The sequence below is a fragment of the Strix aluco genome, chromosome 5 (genome assembly GCF_031877795.1).
Source record: "Strix aluco isolate bStrAlu1 chromosome 5, bStrAlu1.hap1, whole genome shotgun sequence".
In the NCBI taxonomy this organism is placed as follows: Eukaryota; Metazoa; Chordata; class Aves; order Strigiformes; family Strigidae; genus Strix; species Strix aluco.
In genome coordinates this window covers 45,995,912-46,007,058 of record NC_133935.1, presented here as the reverse complement: position 1 = coordinate 46,007,058, position 11,147 = coordinate 45,995,912, and the positions used below count along the sequence as shown (strand labels likewise).

Here is an 11,147-nt window from a genome sequence, read left to right as displayed (position 1 = left end):
CAGCATGGGTTTATGAAAGGCAGGTCCTGCTTGACAAACCTGATCTCCTTCTACGACAGGGCAACCTGCTTATTGGATGAGGAAAGGCTGTGGATGTTATCTACCTTGACTTCAGTAAGGCCTTTGATACCATTTCCCACAGCATTCTCCTGGCAAAACTGGCTGCTCGAGGCTTGGATGGGCACACGCTTTGCTGGGTAAAAAACTGGCTGGATGGCCGGGCCCAAAGAGTTGTGGTGAACGGAGTTAAATCCGGTTGGCGGCCGGTCACGAGTGGTGTCCCCCAGGGCTCGGTTTTGGGGCCACTCCTGTTTAACATCTTTATTGATGATCTAGACGAGGGGATCAAGTGCACCCTCAGTAAGTTTTCAGATGACACCAAGCTGGGTGGGAGTGTTGATCTGCTCAAGGGTAGGGAGGCTCTGCAGAGAGATCTGGACAGGCTGGAGCGATGGGCTCAGGCCAACTGTATGAGCTTCAATAAGGCCAAATGCCGGATGCTGCACTTCGGCCATAACAACCCCCAGCAGCGCTACAGGCTTGGGGAGGAGTGGCTGGAGAGCTGCCAGTCAGAGAGGGACCTGGGGGTGTTGATTGACAGCCGGCTGAACATGAGCCAGCAGTGTGCCCAGGTGGCCAAGAAGGCCAATGGTATCCTGGCTTGTATCAGAAATAGCGTGGCCAGCAGGGACAGGGAAGTGATCTTACCCCTGTACTGGGCACTGGTGAGGCCGCACCTCGATGACTGTGTTCAGTTTTGGGCCCCTCACTACAAAAAGGACATTGAATTACTCGAGAGTGTCCAGAGAAGGGCAACGAAGCTGGTGAAGGGTCTGGAGCACATGTTGTACGAGGAGCAGCTGAGGGAACTGGGGTTGTTTAGTCTGGAGAAGAGGAGGCTGAGGGGAGACCTCATCGCCCTCTACAACTACCTGAAAGGAGGTTGCAGAGAGCTGGGGATGAGTCTCTTTAACCAAGTAATAAGCGACAGGACAAGAGGTCATGGCCTCAAGTTGCGCCAGGGAAGGTTTAGACTAGATGTTAGGAAGCATTTCTTTCCAGACGGGTTGTTAGACATTGGAATAGGCTGCCCAGGGAGGTGGTGGAGTCCCCATCCCTGGAGGTGTTTAAGAGTAGGGTCGACATAGCACTGAGGGATATGGTGTAGTTGGAAACTGTCAGTGTTAGGTTAATGGTTGAACTAAATAATCTTCAAGGTCCTTTCCAACCTAGACAATTCCGTGATTCTGTGATAGGTCATTGAAGCAAACCCCCAAGTCCACATTTCAGTAAATTCACACATGTTCTTCAGAAGCTGTCTTTGTGAACGGATGCTTTTATTATGTGCAGACAGGTACAGACATTAAAACTGATGCAAGCACAGGGTAGGATAGGTCTGTAACCATGTGCAAAGAACAAGGAAATGAAAGGGTTTGCTGCAAGAGACTGCAATGGGAAATGTCCTTTGAAGTTGCCCTTCCCAGGTGTGAAGGACAAGATTTATTTGAATCCAGCTGGAGCAGGTTTCCCAGCACCTGCAGCAGCCCTTCTCTGGAGATCTGGTGAGAGAGGTGCAGGCAGGGTGGGGGAGGCCACTACCGGAGCTCTGCATCCCCCCTTTGAGACCAAAACTGTTGCTTTGGGCCATGCAGTGTGTGGAAATGCCTCAGGAGGAAAAATCAGTGAGCAGGCAGCCTGGTCTGAGCGCTGGGCTGGTGGCTCCATCCAGCCCATGCTCTCCACTACGGGCACAACGGTCCCTTGCGAATGTGAAGGCAAGCGCGCTGCCTGTGTAAAGTACAATTGCTGTGGGTTTATTACAACCAAAATTTGCCAGCAGGCACGCTGTGACTGAACAAGTTTACCCCATCTAAGCGCTATGAGGTAGAGGCAGAAGCGATTAAGGAGAGGATTTTGGGGGAGTCAGGACCTGCTGGAGCTGCCTTTCCCTTAGGCCATCCCTGGGTCGACTCTGCGCAGGGGCTCCTCCGGGGTCAGCTCTCCCAAAGCTTCATTCTGAATTCAATTTCATGAGATGAAAAAATTGTTGCAGCAGATGAGCGGACAGAGCATAACTTCTGCTTGTCTTCCCAGGGACAGGTGAGCTAAGGAGAGAAGGAGAGAGGAAAAGAGCCGTAGGTGCATGAGGCAGAAAAAAAGGTAAAGAGAAAAAAAGCATAAGCAGCCTAGATGAAACCAAAAACCCCCAAAACAAAACAAAAACCCCGAAATTAAGCCAGTCAATCTGCCATTCCTCTGTCACAGTTGACCTCTTGCCAACCTGATGCCAATTGCTCATGCAGGAATCAGCAAAGTAATAGGCTCAGAGTTTTCCTGGAGTTTGCCTTACTGCTCAGCTTTGCATGATTACCCTGCAGCAGCTGTGCCAGCGGCTACTTTCACAGCAAGGAAAATGGATCTGCATGTTCTCCTCTTGTCTGATTTAAGATATTATAAGTCCTCAGTCTTGTATCTGGTAAGTCTGCTGCCTGCCCACAGGTGAGGCACGTGAAGCTTGCTCCCACTTTTCAGGAAGAATTTTGGTTGCAGGCCACACAGCTGACAGCTCATGACTCCTGCCTCTGTCTTACAGTCATCTCAGTGGAAAATGGACAGCAAGATTCACTTCTTTCACATTGTCTTCTTCATTATTTTCTATTAATTCAACATGGGCAACATTGTTTGTCCTATAACATTTCTCAAAGGCAAGGGAGAAAAAGCATGACAGTGATTCATTCATGCAGAGCAAATTTTATTTGGAAGTCTTTGTTTATTTGTTGAGAAAAGGATTAAATTAAAACCAGAAGGTAAAGAATCAAAATTAAGAAAAAAACTCTCCAGAGACTTTCTCCTTCCTCAGAATAAAAGTAGTGAGTGTCCTTTCAATTTGCTACTTTGCTCTAATGACTCAGGCAGATTTGTGCTAGTGTAAGGGAACTATTAATTAACCCTGAAGATTTATTTTCCTCTGGAAGAATCCAGTGCCTGGCCTCATGCTAAAAGGGATGGGACACTTCTCTCTCTGGCACTAGGAAAGAGCCTGAATTCATCCTACCTACCACCAGTCATCGAACACACAGCTAGGAGAAATTCATAACCTCCCCAGGTAGGGGAAAGAGAGGCATCACTTTCATCCCAGGTGTTGTTGGGGGAGCCAAGGGCAACCCAGACCTTCATGGCAGAACCTTCTTGAAACGCTTTAAGTGGCAGCATTTAGTAGGAGTCAAGGTGTCCCAAAAATGCTCAGAGGTGCAGAAGCAAGGAAGACAGGCACCATATTGGCTCAGCTCTCATGTTGCTAGCTCTACAAGCAAACGTTGGCTGTTTCTGCAAAACAGCTTGCACTGCAAAAGGTTGCCTGCTAGCTCGGTATTACAGTGATAACAAATTCTTGTCACTGAGCTGGTCTTGGTTTGTCCTGTTAGCTGGAGTGTTTTTACCCCATGGGACTTCATGGATTAGGTGGGAAGAAGCCAGACTGTGAGCACAGATGTGCTGCTCAGGGCCTGGAGGAGCAGTGCTCCTGCCTGTACAACCCAAGCTGCCAAGCCAGGCTGCATAATTATGCACTGCTCATCAGCAGGTACCAGTTTTTCCTTAGCATCATAATTGTTTCAAGATGTGCTCAAAGAGGAGGGCCTGGCAGCACTAGTTGGCTCCTGCCCAGATCACACATCTCCATTTCCCATATGAACCAGAGGGACTTCACTGTCATGTCACAAGCTCATCTGGCCTGTACTCCTCCCAGACAGCACAAGGACAAGGGACCATGTATGACATTTTTGTTCCTTCCTCTCTGGAAGATGATAAAACACCGAAGCACCAGGACTGCCTACCAGCACTGCTGGACAATTCTCTGAATTCTCCTACTACTCACCAGTGTCTGCCCTCAGCAGACGGTGCCTAGCCTTTGAGAGCACAACACAAAGTAGGTCCTGACAAGGGGCTTGCTCAGGGACAGCAAGGACCACCTGCTCTGACACTGCTGCCCAGGGAGAGCTGTGGATCACAGACCCGTGGTGTCAAGGTGGGTAGCAAAGTGAAGTTCAGCAGTGCACGCAGTGGGATGAACATAGAGACATAGAAAGGCTTTGTATGAGAAAGACCCAGACAATTCTGCTGGGAAATGAGAAATGAAGGAGAGGAAGGGGTATGAGGTCTACAGAATCCCTATGCCCCTAGAAGGGACACACAAAGTGACCTGTCACTCGGGTTAACGTAAACCAGAGGAAGTGTGTCCTCACTCAATCCACTACTGTACTATAAACATGTTGCCCGAGGGGGCAAAACCCAAGGGGTTTGATCTTGGTTCAAAACCCAAGTAGACAGACTCACTCAGGATAAGGCCAGTGGTGGCAATTAAAAATAATGTAAAAAGGACGAACCCTTCTCTAGACATGGTGAGAAAGTGGCCCGACAGACATCTCTCATTAGAAGGTGGGAGGAGACAAGTGCCTGAAAATACCTGTCCAAGACAGTTAGGAGGAATAGACGACAAGTGTAGAGTAAATGAGTAATTATGATTTTTAAAAAAGAGTTTAATTACTACCAAAAATCCAGATGCTGAGTGCTGGGTTACAGAGCTGTACCAGGGAGACACAGAAGACACTGATGTCCGTGATGAACAGGGACTCCAGCAGGAAAAGGGAACGACCAGGGGCACTGATCCTCAACTCAGTGAGTTAAGAGGCTTCAGTATGTGGCAAGCACATAGACAACTCAGTGTTTCTGCAGCTCTTTCATTGGCATTCCCCCTGGATCTAACCCTCCCCAGGCTACATCCCCTAATGTGAAGCTTTTCCCCAGCAACTCTCCAATTATCTGAGCGCCCAAATCCCTGCTGGATCCATGTGTTGGCAGGTAATGAGGCAGAGAGCAGTGCACAAGAGCCATGCCAACCAGCACTGCGGGCTTGTCTGTGACTAACCAGCTCTTAGGGGAGTCTCTCGTACGAGTGAATGATCTCAGGTTTCCCCTTCTGCCCTCTCCAGCTGCCTCCCTTGAGGATTTAGGTTTGTTTCTCATTTTCCAACAAAATGAATGGGCTGGACAGGCAGCCTCCCATCCACCTGCAGGAGTACTGCAGGACACAAGCTGGTAACGGCTGGGGCTGCCAGGACTCTTCTGCTTGTTTGTGCCTCCCCAAATTGAGGCAGGACACAAGATATCCAACTACATTAAGGAAAATGACTAGAAGCTGTCCTCTTCTTGCCATTACTGTAGCTCTTCTATCTCTGAAGGAAAGCAGGAGACAAATGGCAGGTGAGGCTAAAGGCTGGAAGAACGTAATTTTCATGGCACAGCAGAAGCTGACCTCATGATTTCAAAACTTTGGGTAGTGACAAGAACGTGTAGGACCTGTGATGTTTTGCTTCAGGGGCTCTAAGAGGACACTATGAGGGCTCGAGGAGCTGGCTGTGGGGTTAGGCAGGGGTGGGATCCCACAGTAGGCTGAGTAGGGGGAGACAGGAATGTCATGAGACAGAGAACTGGAAGGTGAGGCACAGCAAGGCTTCTGCCATTAGCCATCAAAAATACAGTTGGAATCCACTTTCCATTTATTACACCATTCACACATACCGGAGGAGGCTTAATCCAAGGCTTAACCAGAGGAAAGGCTGGAGATTTCAGCAGCAAACCTATCCTTGTGCTCTTCTAATGCCAAGGGTTACTGCAGCACAGCAACAAATCAAACACCCATCATAGCAGCTACTTTCTCATCAGCCCATGCGGTGAAACACAGGGTCAGCATTCTGCCAGAGCCAGCTGTGCCACCAGGGACCAGTGGCCGGGTTGCTAGCCTAAGTCCTCTTCAGGCCCAGCTCCTGAAGGCAGCCAAGTCCAGGTGAGGTTTTCATCCTACGCCACTTTCTTTGGTGGGGCACACAGACATGGAATTATTTGCAGATTCCAGCACGAGAAACATAAAGATTTTTTTCAAATAGGTTAAAAAAAAAATACAAAAAGATGGCTTTGGAGTCTTCCAAAGATAAGGCTGCTGCACTGGATACACCAAGAACAAAACCACGCATGGGAAAAGATGCCTTTTGCATTTGTATTAGTATCACAGGAGCTAGCAGATTAAAATGCTACAATAAACATGGTAAATATATTTTAATAAGTTTGCAGTTTAAATCTCTAACAGCTATTAGGAATGTACCTCTTTTGGCAGTGAAGAAAAGGCCAGAGAGAGAAAAATATTTCCAGCAATAAGTTGCTTTATGTGTTTCAGCTGAGTAAAGAAAGGCCTAGTTTGTACCCTGCTGTTTAGTAACAGCTCATTTCTAGGGCTCTGAGTCACTCAGAGCACAGCAGCCACGTATGCCATTTACTGAATTGCCACAAAATTGTGTGCAGCACTTACGGATAATATCTGACGTTTTGTACTATAGCAGGCAGCAAATAGCTGCTGTGGTTGGTTTACACCTCAAGCAAAGCAGAGGCACACAATGAAACTCAAAGACACTGTTGCAAATCTGCTCCAAGAAGGACTTGGGTTATTTCTATAAGGGAACAGAAACCAGCAAACAAATACCTTCTCTTATTCACAGCTACTGGAGCTGCAGCTGGACCAACTTCACCTTTTCCAGAAGCATGACATTAGACAAAGCCTGGATTGAAGTCATGCAGAGAGGCAGGCTTAAATAGTGGGTTGTGCTCTAAGAAGCTGGCTGAGGAGAACAAAACAAGGGGGTAATTAGGGATAGGGCCAGTTCTGAGGATACAATATGCAATATTTTAAGACAGTGAGTAGGAGTGCTTTTGTAGGATAATTCACATTACCTCTGTTGGGAAGGACAGTAACTCCCACTCAAGATACCGTGTTATTTTATGACAACACAGCAAAAAACAGGCTTGCAGTATGCGTCTCAAGAACTGGAGTTATGTCAGTCATTTAAAGGTTGTTCAGTCTGGTAGCTTACCTGATGATTTCAGAACATTTGGAGCTTGCTGCTCCTTCACTGGCACTGCAGGAGTACTACACAGATAGCAAGGCGTGAAGGCGGTTGCAGCTCTTGAGTGCCACACGACATGGTACTGTTTGCCTGGTGTCGCATCCCTCCATGGGGGTTTGGAGTGTGCTCTGCCATCCTCGCTAAGAGCCACTGCCACCACCTCGATGGCCTGGAGTCCCTCCTGCAGTTGCTGCTCAAGTCCACCTTCCTTCACCGATAACACGTGAGATGCAGTCACCTTGCTTAGGAGCACTGCTCTGCTCTCCTTTCCACCCCTGCCCAGGGCATCCAGCTTAAAATGCAAGGGCATCCCTTCCTAAATGAGACTAGAGGAACTGGGGACCCTGTAACCCAGCACTGAGAATCTATTTTTAAAAGAAAACCATGTGAAAATGATCAACTGCTAATAAATACCGTAGACTCAAAGGGCTGCTCATAGTGACAATGTACCACCTCTCAAAATGGGCTGGCAGGCATTTAAAACACTGACAATCAAATACAAGCCATGGGTTTGGGGAAGACTTTCGAAAAGACTTCTTTAAGCAAATGACAGCCTTCTCACAGAACACAACCTCATTTTCAGCTAAAACTTTTAATACTTCAGGATTCTATTAATTATCTTTCAGCCTTTTAAAATCCAGTTTTCAGCTTATTTCTTGGCTATTATTCAATATTTTCATCAGTGTTAACTAAACCCAGGGAGCATCTGCAGTTCTAGTCTTTCTTCCTCATTGTTTTAAATGCATGAAAGTCAACTGAGTTTTGTTTGAGGTTCTCCATGCCACAGCAAATTCTGTGCTGGTAGGACTGTAAATAGGCCATGTTGTTCATGTCATTACTGATCCTTCTCACTCACATTTTCTGGGGAACACATACCATATTTAGCCTTTATACCTGAAAAAACAAAGCTGGAGAACTTTGAGGCTATTTTTTTCTTTGGGAGTCTTTAGAATATTCCCTAAAAAGATTGCAAGATAATTCACTCACCAAGTATAAGTGCAATTCATTAACCATGGTGGAAATCAGACCCTTGAATTGAGAGGCTAATTAAGATAATAAGATCTAAAGCCTGGAAGGAAACTATGTTGACAATTCTTAAAATCTCGTTTATACTTATGTAACTCTGGACGAACTCCACTGTCATTTTCTGGATTTATACCCAAGTAATTGAAATCACTATTGAGCTCTTCTAAGCTCTCAATATCAGCAAAAGGCATTGAAGTAAAACAATTAACAGATAAACTGTGTTTTTCTCTGTAACTTCTAGATTAACTTAATATCACAATGTTCTTCTTTCCAAAGGTACTTTGCCATTCTGATGGATTACTTATTTGAAAAAAATAAAAAGCATGATGAATTTAGATGATCGTCATTATTTTAAAGAGCTGCCAGATTTTACAACTTTAGCAAATGAAGAGAGTTGAAACGTTTCAGTGTCTACTACTTCCTCTTCCAGGAGAGTCATTATTTTTAATCCATGGCTTCCCCATGGAAGGAACTTTCTCCTCTGCTGTTTCTTGTGACTTCCAACTGCACTGAGACCACCATTTAGTAAAAAACACTAAATAAATGCTATATACAAATCAAGTAGAAATGTGGACAAAGTCAGGGGGACACAACTGAATTATATACAGATACAAATTTTAACAGTGTGCATTTATGTGCAATTGCCTGCTATGCAATCATCAGGAAGACGAGCCTTTCTGGGTTTGTATTTAGTAGGGAGCGTTAGGCAGATTTCTGTATGACATGCTTTTCTCCCTCCCACCCCATCCCATCAGCAATACTAGCCATAAACAGAGCTGTGCCAGTCTGTCTTACAGGGAACTAATGTGAACTGAAAGGCAGACTGCCTAGACAGCTATGGAACACTGAGCCTTGCAGTCTGCCTCTCTCTTACATCCAAAGTCTAGATTACTGCACAGTTGTCATGAGAAATAGGGAGAGCTTGTGGCTCCCTCTGACCCAGCTGGCCTAAGACAAATACAGGAGGTGCATACCCTCACACCTAAAACCTGGAGACAAGCAGGGATTAAAATAACCTGAAAATCCAAACCCTGTCCATCACCAAAAATACCACATTATTCCATTCTTTGGATCTGGTTTTCCTCTCAACCTCAAAGAACTGAAGGAACCGGGAGCAAGAAGCAGTCTGGAGGAGACCAGATGCTTCAGTGGGAGCTGCTAGCTTAACAATAAAGGAAGGGGACAGGAAGAAGGGCACCAGAAGATAACAGCAGGACTACTAGCTCAGTCCAAGGGGCTCTCTAGTCCTTTACCTGTTGGTTGACACCTCTCAAGTAAATGCATGCAAAGCCTCTCAGGACTCCTGATTCCTCCATCATCATTTGGTGACATTTCAAGCAGACCAACAACATGGGAAGCGCGCACAATCTTTACCTGGTCTCACATGTTGTGGTGTGGTGTCTGGGATAGGAAGAAGGGCCTCCAGGGAAAGAGAAAAGAAAGAGGCTTCCCTTCATGTGCGGTAAAAAACAGGTAGAGGGGAGCTAGGTTCATTTGATATAAATGTGCCTAAACTGCTTTTGCATAAGGCACTGAAGAGCATCCAGGTTACCTGAAGTACACATGGCATCTGAGATCAGCATCTGTTCTCGTTACTAATACAAAGCGTTGGTTTTTTAAAAAAAATTCTCTTCTTTGGAAGGTGTTCTAGAGCCGCGCACAGCAGAGAGAGACTGCCAACCTCGGCACGGGAGGCTGCTGCATCACAGGGAGTGTTAGTAGCTCGCCTCTGGAAGACGGCCAGTTCTGGCTCCTTGCAGCCCTGGCAGCTCAGTGGGAACTGGGAGTCATTGCCTTGCAGACAGCAGATATCCTTGGCTCACTAAACAAGCACGGTGCTCTCAATGAAGCCATAGACAAATGCAAATAAGCCCCCTCAGTCCCGTCCCCAACTCCTGTTCCCATTTCACATCACTTACGTCTGAATTCAAATTTGTGGAGTCAGTGTGAGTATTTCATCAGCTCTGTCGAGTTCAGGATCAGCCTTTCCCAGCCGTCCCTTGCCTCATAAACCTGAACACTTCAAACCTTCATCCTGTGGGAACCCATGTTCTGTGGAGTACCCTGAATTTAGTAAATAAGTTAACAAAACTTAAAACCTAAAAGAGGTCTGTGTTTCATCAAATGCACAGGGGAGTTCAAGCTCCAGAACTGTACACTCTGTATCTTTTCTACTTGTACTCTGGAATTTGATTTTTATGTGTTAGGACCTCTTTGCACTTTTATGTGCAAGTGACTTCTTTCAGCAGGCAGTAAGGCAAAGGCAGATTTCCAGCTACGCACAACACAGGGCATGAGACCAGTCTGTCCCTCCTGGGCACGCAAAGCCGAAAAAAAAGCTTCCGCTCCTTCCCAGTTCCATCAGTGCTCTGACATTTAATGTCACCCACACATTGGTGTGGTTGTGGTTCTCCTGTCAATCTCCTTTGCAGCAGAAGTCAGATTTTAAGCAAAATCTGTTGCTTGTTTTATGAGCAACAATATGCATCAACCTTTTTTTTTAACAGAAAATTGGGGTTTCAGTTGCTAATAGCACATGATTCAGTTCTCTCTGAATTTCCCATATAACTTTCAAGATAATTAGTCAAATTTTTAATACAATTGTACCTTTTTGTCCTTTTCCTCGCTGCTAGGATGCTCTGTCAAGGTACCTGTGGAAATTAAAGTTCGAAGTCAGAGCATCGTAACAACCTCACTACAACTAGTATATCCCAGTCTGTGAATAAACATCGAATACATAGAAATAGCATCCTGTGAATTAGGTATTATACAGCTGTCTCCCAAGCAACCCAAATCATCTCTCATACCCAAAATTAAAAAAAAAAAAAAAAGGTTGCTTTTGGCCCAGTGGGATAAAACCTGAGCAAAATTGCTTCTTTCTCCTGTGTACATTAGGGCTGATGAACTGAAATTGAAAAACTGTGGATTAGGATCCCAGATAAGTATCTTACTTTGAACTACAGGTTTGGGTTGGACCTGTTATTAGTGTTAACACAAAGTTTCTAGTCTTTTAAAAAAAATGTGATCTCCAATATCTAAGGAGAAAGAAGCAAAATTCCATAGATAAATGAGAAATGGGTAGGTGTTGGACTCATTATTTTAATGCAGTAATAAGTCTTCCAACATGTAGACTATTTCATGAAGATTGCCAAAGTTTAGCAGTCA

The 11,147-nt window shown here is 45.6% G+C and overlaps 1 long non-coding RNA gene across 1 annotated transcript; it reads right to left on the bottom strand.

The window, feature by feature from the left end:
• Positions 1–1,394: 1,394 nt before the first annotated feature.
• Positions 1,395–9,970, bottom strand: LOC141924542 (uncharacterized). The gene is made up of 3 exons (XR_012623568.1): positions 9,902–9,970; positions 6,536–6,671; positions 1,395–2,105 (listed from the first exon to the last, which is right to left on the bottom strand). It is a non-coding gene; the product is annotated as an uncharacterized LOC141924542 (long non-coding RNA).
• Between the last annotated feature and the right edge of the window lie 1,177 nt (positions 9,971–11,147).